At 40.3% G+C, this 17,761-nt stretch overlaps 2 long non-coding RNA genes across 2 annotated transcripts in view; both read right to left on the bottom strand.

Moving 5' to 3' along the window:
- Nucleotides 1-17,761, bottom strand: part of LOC147832527 (uncharacterized) — an 845,986-nt gene that overhangs the window by 167,827 nt on the left and 660,398 nt on the right. The gene's annotated exons all lie outside the window — the stretch shown is intronic.
- Nucleotides 783-17,761, bottom strand: part of LOC147839580 (uncharacterized) — a 175,132-nt gene continuing 158,153 nt past the window's right edge. The window contains exon 2 of the long non-coding RNA XR_015516651.1: nucleotides 783-1,311. This is a non-coding gene — a long non-coding RNA (uncharacterized LOC147839580). The remainder of the gene's footprint in view (nucleotides 1,312-17,761) is intronic.

The following is a 17,761-nucleotide window of genomic DNA, read 5'->3' as shown; positions in this document are numbered from 1 at the left end:
ATCTGTTGTTTAATAGGTGTATGGGGGAAGTGAGAAAATGTATTTCTAATAAATTCACGAGTCTGCAAATATCTAAAGAAGTGGGATTTTGGTAGTCTAAATTTTTCTGAAAGATATGAAAAAGTTACAAAAGTGTTCTCGTGAAAGAGATCATTAATATTTACAATACCTTTTCTAAACCATAATGCGAATGCTCCATCTAATAAAGAAGGCAAAAAAGAAGGATTTCTATATATAGGAGATAAACACGACATTGCCTGAAAGCCAAATGTTTTCTAAATTGTTTCCAAATTCTTAAACTATGTAAGACTAGGGGGTTAGAAGAAAAACAAGAATATTTAATTGACAATGATGAGCATAACAAGGAATGTAAGGAAACTCTGCTACAAGAGTCACATTCCATTACAACCCATGCTGGAACCCATTGGCAAAGACCGTAATGGGACTGGCTCCAATATAATATGCTATGAATGTTTGCTGCCTAGTAATAAAATAAGACATTTGGAAAAGCAAATCCACCTAATTTTTTGGGTTGCTGGAGAAACAATTTCTGAATCCTTGCTGGGCCTCCATTCCAGATAAATTCTGAAAATATTTGATCTAAAGTCTTGTGCTACGTATTGTGCTAAAAGCCTACGCTGTGTGAGATCACAACCGAGTTACATTATGGGCAAGTGATCTGATAGCGACTGCAGTGGGAGTTGGGGAAAGTCTAGCCAGATAGCATTGTTGTAAAAAAAAAATAAATGAGTGAAAAAGAAGAGAGAGAACCCAGTCCAGGAGACTCGAAACAAGCAGAATTCCTTTATTGAGACGTGTTGGTTAATCTGCAGTCATACAGCGTCTTCAAGGTGTCCAATGTGTCTGCAAGAGCCTACTAGAGGTCCGCAGTCTGCAAGTTCTTTCACAAGTCTCACACAAGTCTGAATTAGTCTGAATTAAGACAAAGATTTCATGGCTATATTGTGTTCTTAGGAGGAGGGGATATAGCTAAACAAAGTATGCAAATTAAGAGTTGTGGTCGGCAGGGTAAACTGCTTTTTCAGGCCTAATCTCATCTTGTTCTGGAGACAGAAACCGCCTGACCATTTGATCGAAAAGAGAAAACAATAGACACCCCATGCTGTGAAACTGACAATTTGCATTACATTGGCTTAGCCTGTTATCAGAAAGACAAAAGGTTAATGTCCTTCCTAGCTGGGATGTTAATGAAATTATATAATTAAAAACCAGAGAATATAACTTTTCAGTTGTACGTAGATTATTGTTCATTTGGAATTAGTTGATAGAAATTTATATTTCCACAGCATGCTCTTGCGATCTTCATCTGAATGCCTTTCACTCACCACCAAGTGTAAATAGCATGTAAAACCTAGTCTAAACTTAGCCCACTACAGGACTATAAAATGAACATTTTAGACATGCCCATAGGTTTTGCTATTCTCTCTCTCTCTCTCTTCTCATCCTTGTCTGTCTTTTAGTTTTATTTTTATTCATGTTTACTAGGGGTGTCAAAAATAATCGTTTTTTCGGTGCACTGCGATACAGACGCGGACAGTTCGGTATCGGTTCAGTAATAATCATAACCGGTTATTACTGACGTCATTTGCCTCATATGCGCTCTGTCGCGAGGGAGGCGATCGCGAGTATTTACAACGCTCTAACTACTTTAAACTCATAAACTGTGCACAATTTCACTGTGTGTGTTTGCTGGATCAGTCTTTCACTGACAAATACAACAATAGCCCCTATTTCACTGAGATCAAGAGAATGAAAGTAGCCTACTCCATTTCTCTCTCTCTCTCTCTCTCTCTCTCTCTCTCTCTCTCTCTCTCTCTCTCTCGCGCGCGCGCACGCTCTCTGTCTCTCGCTCTGTCTCTGTCTCCCTCTCTCTCTTTCACACACACACACTCAGTGGCCCATTTGACCTCCTGGCGTGGCTTTTCTTCTCTTCTAGGCTGTTTTACAGCGTTACTTTTGCATCCAGAAACGAGCACGTGTCTGCAGAGTTTTCTCCACCGTGTCTATCATACATCAGCTGTGAGATCGCCGCTGCCGCCTGCCGCTTATCAGCATCACTCATCTGTGAAGAATGCAGCGCGCAAGAGCCAATCGCAACCGTTTTTTTTTTTGAGGGTGTGACCAATCAAAGAGGTGTAAGAGAACTAGACAAGGATAAGAGAGTGAGCTGGATATTTGTATTTGTTTATATTATTTGCTAAAAGCTTGTTTTGTTTAAAGTTACAGTTTATATATCTGACTGTTTGTATTAAATGACAAAATTGTATTACAAATAGTATATGAATATAAATATATTCATACATTTTAATACAAGAAATGCTGCTGTGAAGAAAATATAAAACAATGCACCGTGATGCACCGAAATATCGAATTGAACCGAATCGATGGCATGATAATCGTAACCGAACTGAACCGTAAGACTAGTGTAGGTTTTCACCTCTAATGTTTACTGATATCCATTATTAGTATTTTTTTCTTTCATTTTTCTTTCCCTGTACACTCGTTCATCTGAGCGAGGTGTCATTTTGTTTAACTTATCTTTAGTATTATTTAGTTATTTTTGTTTTTTGGGGGGTTACTGTTATTTTTATTTACTTAATTATTTTTTTTTACTTTGACCTGCTCAGTGACCACGCTATTGAGAACCACCAGGGTGATGTAAATAATTGATTGATAATTTGCACAGCCTGGCGTATGACTAAAATCCTTGAGGCCAGTACGTAGATATCAACTATTATATAGCCACCCCAATTCGACATCCGAAGTGTCCGGCCCCCAGTGGATCCTTAGAAGGACCAACGCCTAGCCGGCACATGCACCTAAGCTGACAACCCTGTCAGACTAATAATATAGCACAATGCTAACATCCACTCGATTTGGCCATGTGGGTCTCTCTCTCCCTTGTGATCTCTGTCTCACCCAACAGACTAGCATGTCAAGTCCATCCAGCCCGCTGCTCACTGGAAGCAACTGAAGGCCTGGTTAAGTGCTTAACCCACAACCTCCTGCTCAACGACGCCATGAAGTTGCAGCAGCCAAGCAGAGAACAGCTGGAGGTCTGCATTTATCCGCTGAGGGCGAACGACCTAGCCCGGAGCCATGACAGCCAAGCCCAGACGCAACTCTCCAGGGTCCTGACACACCTCACCCTTGCACCGGCCAGATCAATAGGAAAGGGTCTCAACCAGCTGGAGCATCGAGCCCAGGACGCCTGCAAGACGATGAGGGAAAAGGACGCCGAACTTCTGGAGCAAATGGACGGACTACAGCGCCCCCCGATGAAGCTACAAGCGGACAACGGACACAAGGAGCAACAAGAGCAGAAAGCCAAAGATAAACTGAGTGTAAAGCTACAAAGCTGAAACACTATTGTAAAGGGCAGAACTAAAGACTGAAGCTCGGGTCAAAGCCTCTAAAGTCAACGGCTGAAGGCCCGAGCAAAATTCCAATACGGAACCCAACCAAGAGACTTTAAGCATGAACTTACCAGAGTTCACCCAGAACTGTCACATTCCTACAATCCATGTGACTACCTGAAAGGGGAAGTGCCGCAGTCAGCCCCAAAAGCCAAGACTGGAATTGACCAGCAGAGGGGGGTAAATCTAACCCATAATGCGCCGCCAGCCAGCATTCCAGCAACGCCCGTCAGCAACACAGGGCCAGGACTCCCTTCAAAGGGGTCCCCCATGACAAACACTATCTGTCAACCAAAGATTTGAACCAGCTGGCCAGGGAAATGCCAACTTTCACCCTAAACCCTGCTGGAGGCGACGACATGCACTCCTAATTCTAAGACATTGACTTTTACACAGACGAGGCCAAGTGCCACTCTCTGTGACAAATTATATCTGCTAAGAATTACTTTGAGCCGTGAGGCAAGAAGTTTGCTGAATCAACAGCCCCGTGCCATCAAAGCAGATTACGAGCCGATGCAAAAGCTCTTACTAGAGTGTTTTACCTGACCCTGTGTCAGAGTAAGGACTGATTGTCGCCATGGGTCTCAGAACAGCCAAGAGACCTCACAAGCATACTGCAGTCAACTACACCAACCCTACTTCGAGACAGGAAATGAGCCACGGACGGAGTCGGATTTCACCTTCCAGATCCTCTCTCTCCCAACAACCTACTTTCTGTGGTGAGTCCGCACTCGGGCCCTGCCCCCACGCCCTGACCCCCCGACAGCGGCAGAGTTTAGCTCATAAAATCTGAGTAAAACAAAGACTGCTTTGAAAGACTGTCAAACACTTACAAGCTACCCTGTCTCAGAATCTCCTCCGGAGCTGACTTTAAAAGGCACGCTACTGTTTCCCAGCCGCAAGACTTCCAACAGTGAGTTAAAGCCTTTCTCCCCCAGCAGAGGACAGCACCGCCAGGAAGGCGCATGTCCCAACACCAGACAGGATGCTCAGAAACACACTGGGACAAGCCACTCTCCACAGCCACCAAGGAACGACCAACCTGCAGTAGCTAGGGGCACAAGCAACCAGCATCCAGCTCGTTACATGCCAGATAAAGCAAAAGGTGAAAACCTGACAACAAACAACAGCACAGTGGCGTTATGAGCAGCAGAACTGCTGAAAAACTTGAAGGGGGCCCCACAAGAAGTCAAGCCAGACTTCTTATGACTAGAGGGGGGGTCTAAAACCATTTACCCCCCTGAACACCTGCTTTCTGCTCCATCCCCGCAGAGTACTGCGAGTCCAACACAAGCTAAAGACTGTGTATCTAACTGCAGCATCACGCTTCCCCCAAGAAGCAGCCAGTCCCACCATGCTTGCAACCTCAGGTACCAGAAAACACTGGTCTGGTTGTCTGTTTATCTCCTGAGCCACAGCCCACCAACCAGCCACACCTGCGTACGAACAACTGCTCAGGCCCCTGCACTTCAACTCTTGGGGAACCTGATCGAAATGGCGTGGCAACGACGCGCTACTTGGCCGTAACCGTGGAGATGAAAGAAAGACGAGAAACTCTGGTCAGCACGGGAGCAGACCTCACATTAATGTCATCTTCCCTGTTTGAGTAACTCAAAGCAAGAGCTCAGAGACTAAACCGAACACTTAAATGCCAACAAGGCAGGCTGATGGTGCAAATCATACGGCCAAACTGAGGTTCAACTTACACACATCGCTCCCATTCAAGTAGCTATTGTCCCCATGACTGCAGTGCACCCTGTGTACCCGTTGCCAATGGGCACATACCTGCTGCTGATTGGTAAAGATCCACTGGATATGTTTGAACCTCTTTTGAATTTTGAACCTCTCAAAATTTGGGCCCAAGTGCGAGAACTCTTTCTCACAGCCGTCAGGTCAACCCCAACAGACGTTAGGTCACCAAGGTCGCGGGAAACCGCTGGAACCGCGAGAACCCAAACTCAACAACATAGACGGGGTCAAGGTCGCTACTCTGCAGCCTTAAACCAGCTAGCAACCCCAACGCTTGCTGCCCCAGGCCTCAAAGGGCTTCATGTTGAATAACCGGACTGTGAACGACGCTGTACTTGCACTATGAACAGACAACCCAGCAGCCATCAGCCTCTCACTGTGCGACACTCCGCCTGAACACACCCCAGATCTGTGTTCAACTAACAAGCATACACACTATTATCCAAATGCTGAACTCTCACACATGACAACTGCCAACAGCATTTGCACATTGAACTTGAACCGGAATGGCGGATGGTTGACCCATCCCCTCCTAACTCTCACGGCCCGCCGCATGATGTTCACATCGTAGCTAATAGCCTGATACATCTTCAGGCATATATATAGACACACTTAACGACCGGTTATGGGCACCCACACCTCTTACAGCCAACAATGATGGCTGTCACCCTCAAAAAGCCCCACTCAGGCCAGACCATGCCAGAGGTCTGCTCCGTCATCAGCAAACAAGACTCTGTGGTGCCAGCCTATACAAACAGGTGCTCTATATGGCTCTCCATACGAAAGGCCAAACTTTAAACCATACATTGGGGTTTTCTTCCAACCAACAACAGAAGGCATAAAACTGGGCCTCAACCTGGAAGACATACCCTAAATTGAACTGTCCTCATGAACAGTATATGTCTTGTGTAATAGCTGCATGGCAACTGACATAAAAATCCCCAAAGACTACCTACTGGGACGATTGGTCAGCTACGAGTTCCATGACTTTGAACTCTTGGGCCAATTAGTGGCCTCACCCTACATACAATGACACCAGAGGGGAGCTTAGAAAACACAGACTATACTGTTCCATTCAAGCTCGCCACACTCACGTCTGTCTTACCAGTAAACAAAGAACAGGTAGGCAGAAGCGAGCTCACCAAGACTAACTCCTTGCCGTGTGCCCAGCCACTTGTCACCCCATCACTAACATGGGTGAAGACAGGGCACTTTCCTCAACAAGACGGACATGCTGAGGCCACGCAGGATGATGTCAACTGACAAACGTCAGCACATCCTGTATGACTACAACGGTGTCCTCGCTAATGACTCTTTAGACTGCAAGTTCCACTGACCTTCACATGGAAATATCCAACTCCATGCTGGGAAAAGGACATCGGTCTATGCAACAAAACCTGCTCGGCACCCATCTGACCCATCCTCAAGCCCAGCGTCAAAGGGTGACTGACCATAAAAAGCCAAACCAGCAAATGCCATTGTCACAAGGGCCAATGACACCACTGGAACAGGAAGTGCCCAGAATTCAAGGACCAACCCTCTTCTCAACGCTTGATGTGGTCCCCGCCTTCTGGACGATAACTGTACATGCAAATGACCAGCATAAGCTAGCTTTCACCTTGAACAACAGACACTAAACGATCATGAGGTGCCCTGTCGGCTAGGCCACTCAAAGGAGACAGACCATGTCCTGCAACAGTTGAGTGGGCTAGCGCAAAGACTACCGCCTAGCAAGGTCTCCGAACTGGGCAGCTCCCTAAGTGGGTGCAATTACTCCAGGCACGTCATTAAGAACTTTTAAAAGCACAGCAGCCCATGACTTCAGAGTGCACTTAGCTGCACAGACTCCAACTTGCTAGACTCTGTTCCACGTTCCACCTCCCAGGGTGAAAACAAAGGGCGTCAAAACTGCCAACCACAAGCCCGTGAAACATCAACACTTTTTCTTTTTCCCAAGTTAGCGACCACAACACTGATAACCACATCATGGTCGCCTACTGAAAAAAGATAAGAACATTGCAAGCTTTCAGGCACTGACAAGGACCTGAATGACCGGACAGATGCCTTTACCAAGAAGGCGCATCACACGGTGGACCAACGTCACCACCCAACCAAAACCCAGAGATCTGGCAGCTGTAACTGGCAGCCAACAACCCTGCCTAACCGAACACAGCTGCCACATCCAATCTCACCAGCCCGACAAATGACGACAAACGACATTGCAACACATAGGCGTCTGACTCCTCCCGTCAGACCAGGTTTATTTTTACTTTTACGTTGTCTCTTGTTTTGTTTTGGTTTTCACCTCCACTCCCCCCACCTACCACCCTATCTTTCTGTCTGACCTAAGCTTCATAGCAGATGTCACTCAACACCTCCTACATCCTAAAAAACAGGTGCGTGTGAATCATTTTTGGGTTGTCCCTGAAGACCCCACGACACCACAGTTCATGCTGCCTCAGAGCCAGAGGGGGGTAATGCTAATGTACTGACCCAGCACACAGCAAAACATGCCCAGGGCGCTGATTCACCGAGCACCACAGCAACACAGAGAAACCATCCTCTCATGATCAGACAACCAGATGGATCAGGCGGGACACTTCCATGGGCTCACAAGGAGCAACAATTTTTTGTGTGTGTGTGTGTGTGTTTTTCTCTCCTTCCCTTTCTCTTCCCCTTGAACTCATATGCCAGTACAACAAGTGGGTAGAGTGTCTCAGCATCGATGACACAGCCCAGACCATGGCATATCTTCTGATGATGTAAACAACTTGGACCGAGGCAGCCCCCCTGCAACACCAACATCACACAGGAAGTGCAAAGACTCCTGGTTGTTTACACTCAGCTGCATAGCAGCCAACCCTCAAACCCATGTATCACAACCAGAGTAACAAACATTGGGCCACAAGCCAGGAAAGGGGGTAGAGACCCTGCAACCGGTATCACAGTGAAATGCCCAGCCAAGCACAGTCATCACAGACACCACCTACTCTCTCCCCTGTTCCCTTTCTCTCTCTTCCTTCTCTACACGGGATACAGCCACGATCCTGTACCTCAGTCTCACCAGAAGACCACTGCAACCTCACAACTATACTCCTCTATCACTCATCTCTGGAAAACTGCGGGACAACTACCACTCCGTGCCTCCCGACAGCAGGGAAGCACACATTAACAAGGGCTTCGCCATTCAATAAGATGCAAGGACCAGTGGACAAGCGCACCCCTGACCTCCCCCTCAAAGCTTTCCTGCGTGAAACCAGGGAGGGGGAAAGAGCATGAAGAAACCAGGTCAACACTGCTTGAGTCTAAGCCACGACTCGTCGACCCAGCAACGGAGGTCGAAGGAAACTCACCTCCAACCCATCCTGTACGTCAAGTTAGATCTCAACCACCGAGCCTCCTTCGTTGTGAAGGGGGGATATTTGTAGCGTACAGTCCACAGATAAAATTACTTATTGATTTTATCACGGTCTGGGTTCAGTCGACAGGACGGTTTACGACTCCTGGCTCCACAAAGTCTGGGTACCCCCGACAGACTTATCTCTCCAGTGTCCCTGGATTACGTAAGCCTAGAGCTTCAAAGACATTCCTGCCCAAATACACACACACACACACACCCACGAGGCTGTTCCGACAGAAAGAAAATGAACTCAAAAATCCTGGACCAGCACAAAACTAAAGTGTTATGTTTTGTAAACTTTGTATCTCATTTCTGACTTTTCTTACCTGTGTAACCTCTCTTATAACCTGTATGCCTGTTCCCTTTAGGCCTTTTTAAAGCATAAATATTGTAAGGATATGAAAAATTATGTTGATGTACTTTTAAACCCCCCATGTTTGGTACTGATGGATTTCTGCTGACATTTTACAACACATGATGCATAGAGCAAGATCATAACTCCCATTGCTTTATTCTTTAAATCCCTGTATTAAATGCCTGTCCGCATGCTTTGGGCGGACACTCAAATTTGCATACGAGCAGCCTCGAGACAAAGGAGGGATTCGCGCTCAAACTTTCCCCTGAAATCATTGGTCAGAATGCTGAACGGGTTGTCACGTGACCCGCAGGTATAACCAGATTTCCCCCCAAAACATCCCGCAGAGCAGTCCGAACAACGAACATCACCAAAAGGTGGCCCTTTGAGGGCCACGCGGCTCTTCTAAGCCGCATGGACTTTTCCCACCACGTTTTCTTATTTTCCGGCAAAGTAAACTCAGTTTAAAGTTTGCGATCGCGTTCCTCAGAACTGTATTACAAACTCAACGCATCAAGAAGGACATCAAAGGAGTTTCATCAGGACGGAAGCATAAAGAGAGAGACCCCAGACATTAAGTCCAGGTATTTTTAGTTATGCGATTAAGCTGTGCCCCTTTTATCAAAAAGGTGTTTTTTATAATCTTGGTGGTCCTTAATGGTGCGCGTGAAACTAAAAGTTTTGTCACTCTTTTATCAGAAATCTCTATTTCCTCGCTTTACTAACTCTCTTTGTTGTTACACGTTCCATAGACCCGATATCTCCACGTGGTTTACCTTTGTTCTATGTTTAATGTTATGTTTGTGCGTTTGTTCGTTATCTGTCTGACTAGTGTAGTGGTTTTCGGTCTTTCTCTGACTGAATCAAACTCAGTTTGGAGGTTATGAATATCAGAAGAGTATACTTTATTGTCGACAACAAAGGAGAATTTTCAGGAGACCCCCAGTAGCGTCTCTGTCTGAACAATTCTGTCTCACTCATGTACTGGCCTGCTTAAATACTTTTTTACAACAGTTTTTTTTCTTTGTTCTCCATATGTCACACAAGATCCCTCCTATTTTAACCCCTGACCCCAAATTCCACCTCTGACATCTGTTTCCTGAGACACCTCAGGCTTTTTACCACTCTCTTTTCATCCCTTTTTTTGTGACCCTTAGTTGTTTCCTCAGGCCATTTCCCCTTTCTAACTCTACATAGCCCCTTAATTGTTTTAATGGTATGCAAGTCTACAAGCAGATTATACACATACAATTTGAATATATAGATTAACGTCCCACTTTAAAGAGTATAAAATCCACTTCATATAATCCCTCCTCTTAAGACTTTAAGTCTTAATATTCTTGATTTTGGCCCATAGTGCAACTCCATGATCTAGCCCTAAGCCATACTACCTAATGACAAATATATGTCACAGTATTATTACAAATGACCAAATCATGTAATTGCACTTTGGAATAAAATCGAGCCAAACTTCTGTGTCCATTTTTGATGAGGACACAGTAAAAGACTCGATTCTATTTTGTTGTTATCTATTTTGTTGTTGTCTAGCACTTACACCCAAGGCATGGATCCTCATTATTCATTATCCTCCTCTTCATCTGAACTATCGAAATTTTTAGCACTAGTTCATCTTTTTGACCCTATATCTGGCACTTACTTGCGAGCATTCTTTGTTTCGTTCTGGCCTTAAAAAGTGTTGATAGAGACTTTATGTTGAGATTCTGTAACCTGAAGTATATCTCACTCAGGTATATTATCGGAATTACTCTTTTAACTGTTCTGATAAACTCCTTCTGCCACACTTTGCACTTCGTTGGTTTGAGCTTTGGGATTTTCTGCCTCCTCTGTTTCCCGTTAACTTTCTCTTGCTGGAGTTTTTTCTTTTGGCACCCTTGTGCTGTGGCTCTGATGGTACCCAGTTGATGGCATCCCCTTTGGCAACCTTGGGACAAGGTCCATTTCTCCTGACTTCACTCCATTTTCTCCAGAGCACCTCAGATATTCTCGATCACCGAATTAATCTCCTGCTTTTGCTCCTTTCTGGTTTCCTGTATAGATATCGCTTTGCACATAGCAATTAGTTTCTTCATAAAAGACCAAACTTTTTTCCAATGCATTAGAAATGTTCTCCAAACATTCCACAAGGTTAAATAGGAGATTACATGCAAGGGTCGACCCAATAGTACTTCATGCAGTGTTAGTTGCTTGTTTCTGTCAGTTTCCATGCAATCACTTATTAATGCAAAAAGTAACAAACCAATCCAGTCGAGTTTATTATTTTAACATATTTTGTTAAACTAGGCCTTGATGAATCATCTTTAGCTCTTTAAATCATTCCTTACAATTATGTGTAATTGCTAAATTTTTTTGATTTCCAATACTTTATCAATTCATTTATTTATCTATTCACTGAATCACATATCCACTTATTTATCTACTTAATTACCTTTATTTACTTTAATTGACTTTAATTACTCTAATTTATTTATAACTGCAGACACATTATTTGAACTTTCTTCAGAGGTTATTCCAAATCTAAGACTTCTCTTGTCTTAAATGTAATAACTGTTCCTTCTTCCCTGCTCTGCTGATGGAATTACCTTCACTCATCTACCAAAACTGTCATGCCCAAAAGCTTGTATCTCTTGCCCTACGCTAATTTTATCATTTCACAACATCCACAATCAAGTTCTTGAATATCCCCTTAGGCCTATTGCCAATCTTTTACTCACATTCTACTTTGCACAGATGTCACATGTGTACAACAATTCACCAATCACTGCATTCAAAAAGGAGATTATTATCCTTGCTGCTCAATTTTCCTTACCACTTCACCCTTGATTCAAACCATGTACATCTCAAATGCCAATCTATTGAAATGCTGTTGCCTCAACACTCTGTTCTTTGTATGTATTACATAAACCTTATTTGTCTTTTTTGTTCATACATTCGCTACATATATTGTTCATAGATACTAGTATGTTGTTTAATTTAATTTTAAGTTGTTTAATCATCTAATTGAGGTTGTGACTCTATACTAGTGTTAGACCTGCTACCTTATTTTCTTTAATGTAAAATCAATTTCTTATTTATCAGCTTAACAGTTATTATTGCATCTGGAAAAGATTCAGAATCTTGTTAACACTAAACCCGTCATCCCTAAAAAGTTTTATTTCTGTCTTTTACTTAGCTTGAGCTAGATGTACCTGCAGATAACTAAATCCTACACATTACAATATCCATCACTAAAAATTCTTAATCCTTTTATGCATTCTAATGTATGTAACTATGTAAATCAGCCTATTTACTTTAAGTGTAACCAAGTGTCTACTCTCCTCTGTTAATTACCTAAACAGAAATCAATTAAGTACTTTAACATATTTGGCATCCAAACTAACAAATTTAAGTGCAGTGCGTGTTAGGAACCTCTGCTAAGAAATTCTCTATCACTAACTGTTCTTAAATCATAAATTTTACAACATTTTGTCTGTTTTGACTAATGCCATAATCAAAATTTATATTCAATTCAAATTAAAATAAAATCCATTTTATTAGTCACCTACACAATCACAACCAAATTGAAATTGACTTTAATTAGAAATGCCATAACATATCTAAATGTTTCTAATATTGCTATATGTTCTCAAAAGTTTCAATAATGCCTATTCCAGCATATAACAAACCTGCATCTGGTTTAATTTTAATTAATCCACCCTATGGTGGCTAATTTTGTTTTCCCTTAATGTCCTGAACTCATAATAATTATTAAAACTTGACACCTAAGTAATTTCTTATTTCTGAGCTATTTCTTATTTTGCATTTTTCACTTTTCAGCATTTTCAGCTCCTAATTCCTTCCTGCTCTCACATCAAACTAATTATACATAAATTTTTGTTGTAATTTTTTATCAGTTGACTGAAAAATCACTGGATTTCTTTATAGGTTCCTCTCTAGCTGATCTGATTTTTCTCCTTTAGTCCTTAATTCTTTTTTGCTTTTAATTATTTCTTCACATTTGTAAAACAATGTGTTTTCTGTTTTTTATTTTTAAATACTTTTCTTTTTCAAATATTATTTTAGTACATTTAGAATTGTTACTTTTTGACCTATTCAGTACTGTGAGTTCATTTAACTTTTTTTTCATTCTCTTCAAGTATAAATCACTTTTCTGTTTTAATCTCTGACATAATTTTTCTCTTAAATCTTGGTTTAGTTTACTCAAAATAAGTTTTTTCTAATTTTAACCTAAATACTTAACTCCATCAACTTCTAATCCAAATTATTATTTTTTTCAGTTACCAAAAACTGTCTTTTATTATCTTTTTTATCACCACCATGCATTATAATTTATCCTTCTATGTTCAATAATCTCTATGAGTTAACCTATGAAAATGAAACAAAATAATTTAACATTCTTCATAATTTATCATTTCAACATTACACATTTAAAGTTTCATCGTACATTATCATCTAAGACTTTTCTTACAGTTTACATGATACTTATCTTTTTATCAAATTGACAGGAGTCTGATTTGATACAAGAATGGGTAGCTACACTTTTGCTCTTATTTTGCCCTCTGAGTGGTCACAATGTACTCAATTTGGACTATAGGTAGACTGCTTTGAGATGGACTGCCATACTCTCCCTTCTCACACCCTGGGAAGACAACTGGTTCATAGATTGGTGCAGTCTTTTCTGTGGTGTCCATATCAGGGCACAGTGTTTCCCCCTTCTCTCTTAGTGCTGGCTTCTTTTCTTTCATTGAGCTGATGTAAAGTTCTGGTGGAGCGCGTTTTTTCTTTGATCAGTTCATCATTAGCTTGTTTGCCTCTTTTTAGTGTCTCTGAACATAAGTAGCCTTTCCAGTCCTCAGTAATTCCTGGGCATGCAGTGCCTGCCTCACTGCTTTCACAACTGTCCACAGCCAACAGTTTATCCATTGTGTTTTTCAAACACCTTTTACATTTGCCAGTGCACTCAGAGATGTCTGGTAGGTAAGAGACCACAGCCCCCCAAAGTCCATCCCTATGTCCTCTTAAGTAATATATGGAATTTAGCTCATGACCTATAAAAGTCTTTTCTTCTTTCCTATTTTTTTTTCCATCAAATGTAGACTCCTCTTATCTATTTTCTCCTTTTTATGGTTTTAACAGTTTATTTTTCTCTAATTCACAATCATTTTATCATGTATACATATGTTTAATTTTCTATTTCTTTAGTGTTATTCTAATTAATTTCTTTAGCTTCGGATTATGCTTTACTTTACATTTCTCCCCATCTATGCTACTGTTTCTCTACTAACCGGCCATTTTTACATCGTATTTTAATTTCCCTAACATTTTCCATACTCAGTTTTTACTTTCTTACTGCTTACATCAAATTTTTCTTCTGTTTGCCATTTGTCATTATCTTATCTTTTATTTTCTCTGCCACGCATTTTAGTATTGCATTTTTTATTTCCATATCTGTTTTTCCATACCTGATTTAATTCAACAATACTACATGGTGACCCAATATCTGGTATAACTGTTCAAAATCATTACTGCTATAGCTCAAAGTTAACATTATTAATTAAATTCACATATTTATTTACTAAAAGCATGTTTCATTTTTGAAGTGCAATGCATACTTATCAATTTAGCTTCTTACTGCATAAACTTTAAAATGTATTTTTTAACTCACTCTAACGCATTCTTTAACATGTACCTAGCTTCTATGATTTTCATCTGAATCACTGTACTTTACTACAAATAGATGATGGCTCAGATCACATTATGTAGCTCACTTTGAGAAAGATGAAACAAACATTTGTATTGCCCTTAAATACAAACAAATTCTCTAAAGTCAATTATTTCTTCAAATTGTTACTGCTTTTTACTTTTTATCTTATCTGTTCAATGTGCCTATATTGTAAGCATATTTTAAACATCTAATTTTATCTATGAAACTGTGGACTTATTGTTTTATTTCTATTTTATTCTTTTTCCTTTCCGTAATTTGAGTTTTTAGCTCTTAGGTTTTCTTATACATTTTAAAGCTTATTTTGTTACACATTTTATAATTAAATCTTCAATTAATCAATATTCATTTTTCAAGTTTTCTTGTTCTATTTTATTCTTAATCCAAGAACTATCTTATATGTTATTCATTCATACTTATTTAGTAAATTTATTTGTTTATTAATACATTTTTTACTCCATACTCCTTTTATCTCTATATATATTGATCACTATGGCTTCATTTATTCTTTTTCATTAGTAGAGTTTCAAGCTCTTTTCTATATAATATAACTCTATGATTAGTATTTCCTCATTTCATTTATCTTACTATACTACTTTATAGTATATCTATTCAGTAATAACTTATATTCTATCCACAATTATGTTAAAGTATATGTCATTATTTTATTTATAGTTTGATCTCCTCTCTTTTACTCTCCACTTCTCTGTTTCCCTAGTGCTGTAAATAGACATAATCTATTGATTGTTCACACATGGACACCATAAATCTTTCTCTTATCCCCATTCTGGGGCAAACTGACTTTTACCAGTTGCTATGTCAAGAATTTAAGTCCATTCTGCCTATTGTTCTTTTTTTAACATATAACTTAAAACACAAAGATAATTTCAGAAAAATGTTTAACTAGTATATTCTTCTGCCTTTTCACTCTGTATCTTTCAAATGTAACATGTTTCATTAGTTTTAATTTAGGAGACTCCTCTCTTTATATCATAATCTCTTAAACTGCATCAATCACTATTCCTATTGTTCTTTAAATCACCCCACACATATGCAACCCTACTTTTATATTATAATATACTATAATCATTATATTAACCTACTCCTTATTGAAAACATACTTTTAAACACATTTACACTTCTAATCTTATTACTTTTCCTCTTCTCATTTACTCCTCTCCTCCACTTAGTGTAACCTGAGCTGCATCCCCCATCCTAATTCCAGTCAAGGAGGAGGAAGGCAGTCTTCTCTGCACACCAATGTGGACTATTTGGCCACAACCTGAAGCAGCACATACACAAACACTACAATTAAATAAATACTCTGCACTACACTCTTCTTGAGTGACCTGTTCGAGCAGCCTCTAACCTTAGAGCGGTAACCAAAGGTTTCTTGCCTACCCATGCAGCCGTCTGCTTCACCATTAACAGAGCGGTATCGTAGGACTTTGCGCGCTTCTCTCTCTACTTTAATCTGCTTTAATCTCTTAACTGTTACCACACATTAAGGGCTCTCTCTTAAAACTTATAAATGCTCTATGCATATCTTACATCATTATTAATTTCCCAAATCTGAGTAACAGTTACTAGTTAATGTTTATCCTATCCATCAAGGCCCAATTAGGAAAACACAGATCATTTGCATGCAAATTACTCTTTTTCTTCTGTTTTTCTTCTGTTATTCAAAACCCCTTTTTTCTTTAATATCTTTTTACATTAACTTTAAGTTCTTCAAAGCTGGAGAAACAGTACAAGTGTATTTACCGTTACAAGCAGGTCCTGGCAGAAAAAAACCCAAACTAATAAGCATAAAATCGCTTACCGTTTTTTATTGTGGCCACATATTTGTGTTTTCTCTCCAGTCCAGCATGCACGGTAACACCAGTCCTGCTCCTTTCCAGCCCACACACAGGGACGCCAATTGTAGTGGTTTTCAGTCTTTCTCTTACTGAATCAAACTCAGTCTGAAGGTTATGAATATCAGAAGAGTATACTTTATTGTCGACAACAAAGGAGAATTTTCAGGAGACCCCCAGTAGCGTCTCTGTCTGAACAATTCTTTCTCACTCATGTTGTAGCCTGCTTAAATACTCTTTTACAACAGTTTTTGTCTTTGTTCTCCATATGTCACACAAGATCCCTGCTATTTTAACCCCTGACCCCAAATTTCACCTCTGACATCTGTTTCTTGAGACACCTCAGGCTTTTTACCACTCTCTTTTCATCCCTTTTTTGTGACCCTTAGTTGTTTCCTCAGGCCATTTCCCCTTTCTAACTCTACATAGCCCCTTAATTGTTTTAATGGTATGCAAGTCTACAAGCAGATTATACACATAAAATTTGAATATATAGATTAACGTCCCACTTTAAAGAGTATAAAATCCACTTCACTAGTCAATAAATCCTATTATAATCAAATGAATTGTATTGTTTGCCTCACGAGAAAATGTCACTGAAATACAGATTCCCCTGCCTAGCTGTTATAAGTTGATTAAAACTTATGAATGATTAATCTACTTCACAAGAAGTAGCAATTAAATTCCCTTTTTCTAAATGAATAGATCATTGCCGTGGCCGCTCGGAAGAGCGACGGCTCTAGTTATGTTTGTTTGGTCAAGTTAACAATAAATTGATCCAGAATATTAATGATTAATAATAATTCATTATTGTTGATAATTAATATTCATAATCTGAGAGTCCGCTCGGTCGAGCAAGCATGATCAAATACAATCATATATTGTTTGACCAGATTGACTGAAGCTTAAGCCGAAATATTAATAATTAAGAATAAACCGTTATTGTTGATTATTAATATCCATAAAATGAGCTAATTTCTGTTACACGTCCATATTTTATACTTACCTTTTAATAAGCTCTGTGGCATTGGTTGACTCCTGATACTCAATGTTAAAAACATAAAAGGAACCAAAGAAAACACAGAGATGGCTGCAGTGAAATTCAGCTTATCTCACTGTCACCAACTCGGTCCTAGTCATTCCCCTCGCTGGCCAGCAGAGGCCGCCATCTCCGGACTTCTAGCATTACATCATCCACTTACACTGATCGTGCACACCTGATTC

Source organism: Danio rerio, chromosome 19 (genome assembly GCF_052040795.2).
Source record: "Danio rerio strain M-AB ecotype USA chromosome 19, GRCz13ab, whole genome shotgun sequence".
Taxonomy (NCBI): Eukaryota; Metazoa; Chordata; class Actinopteri; order Cypriniformes; family Danionidae; genus Danio; species Danio rerio.
This window is presented reverse-complemented; position numbering and strand designations above follow the sequence as displayed.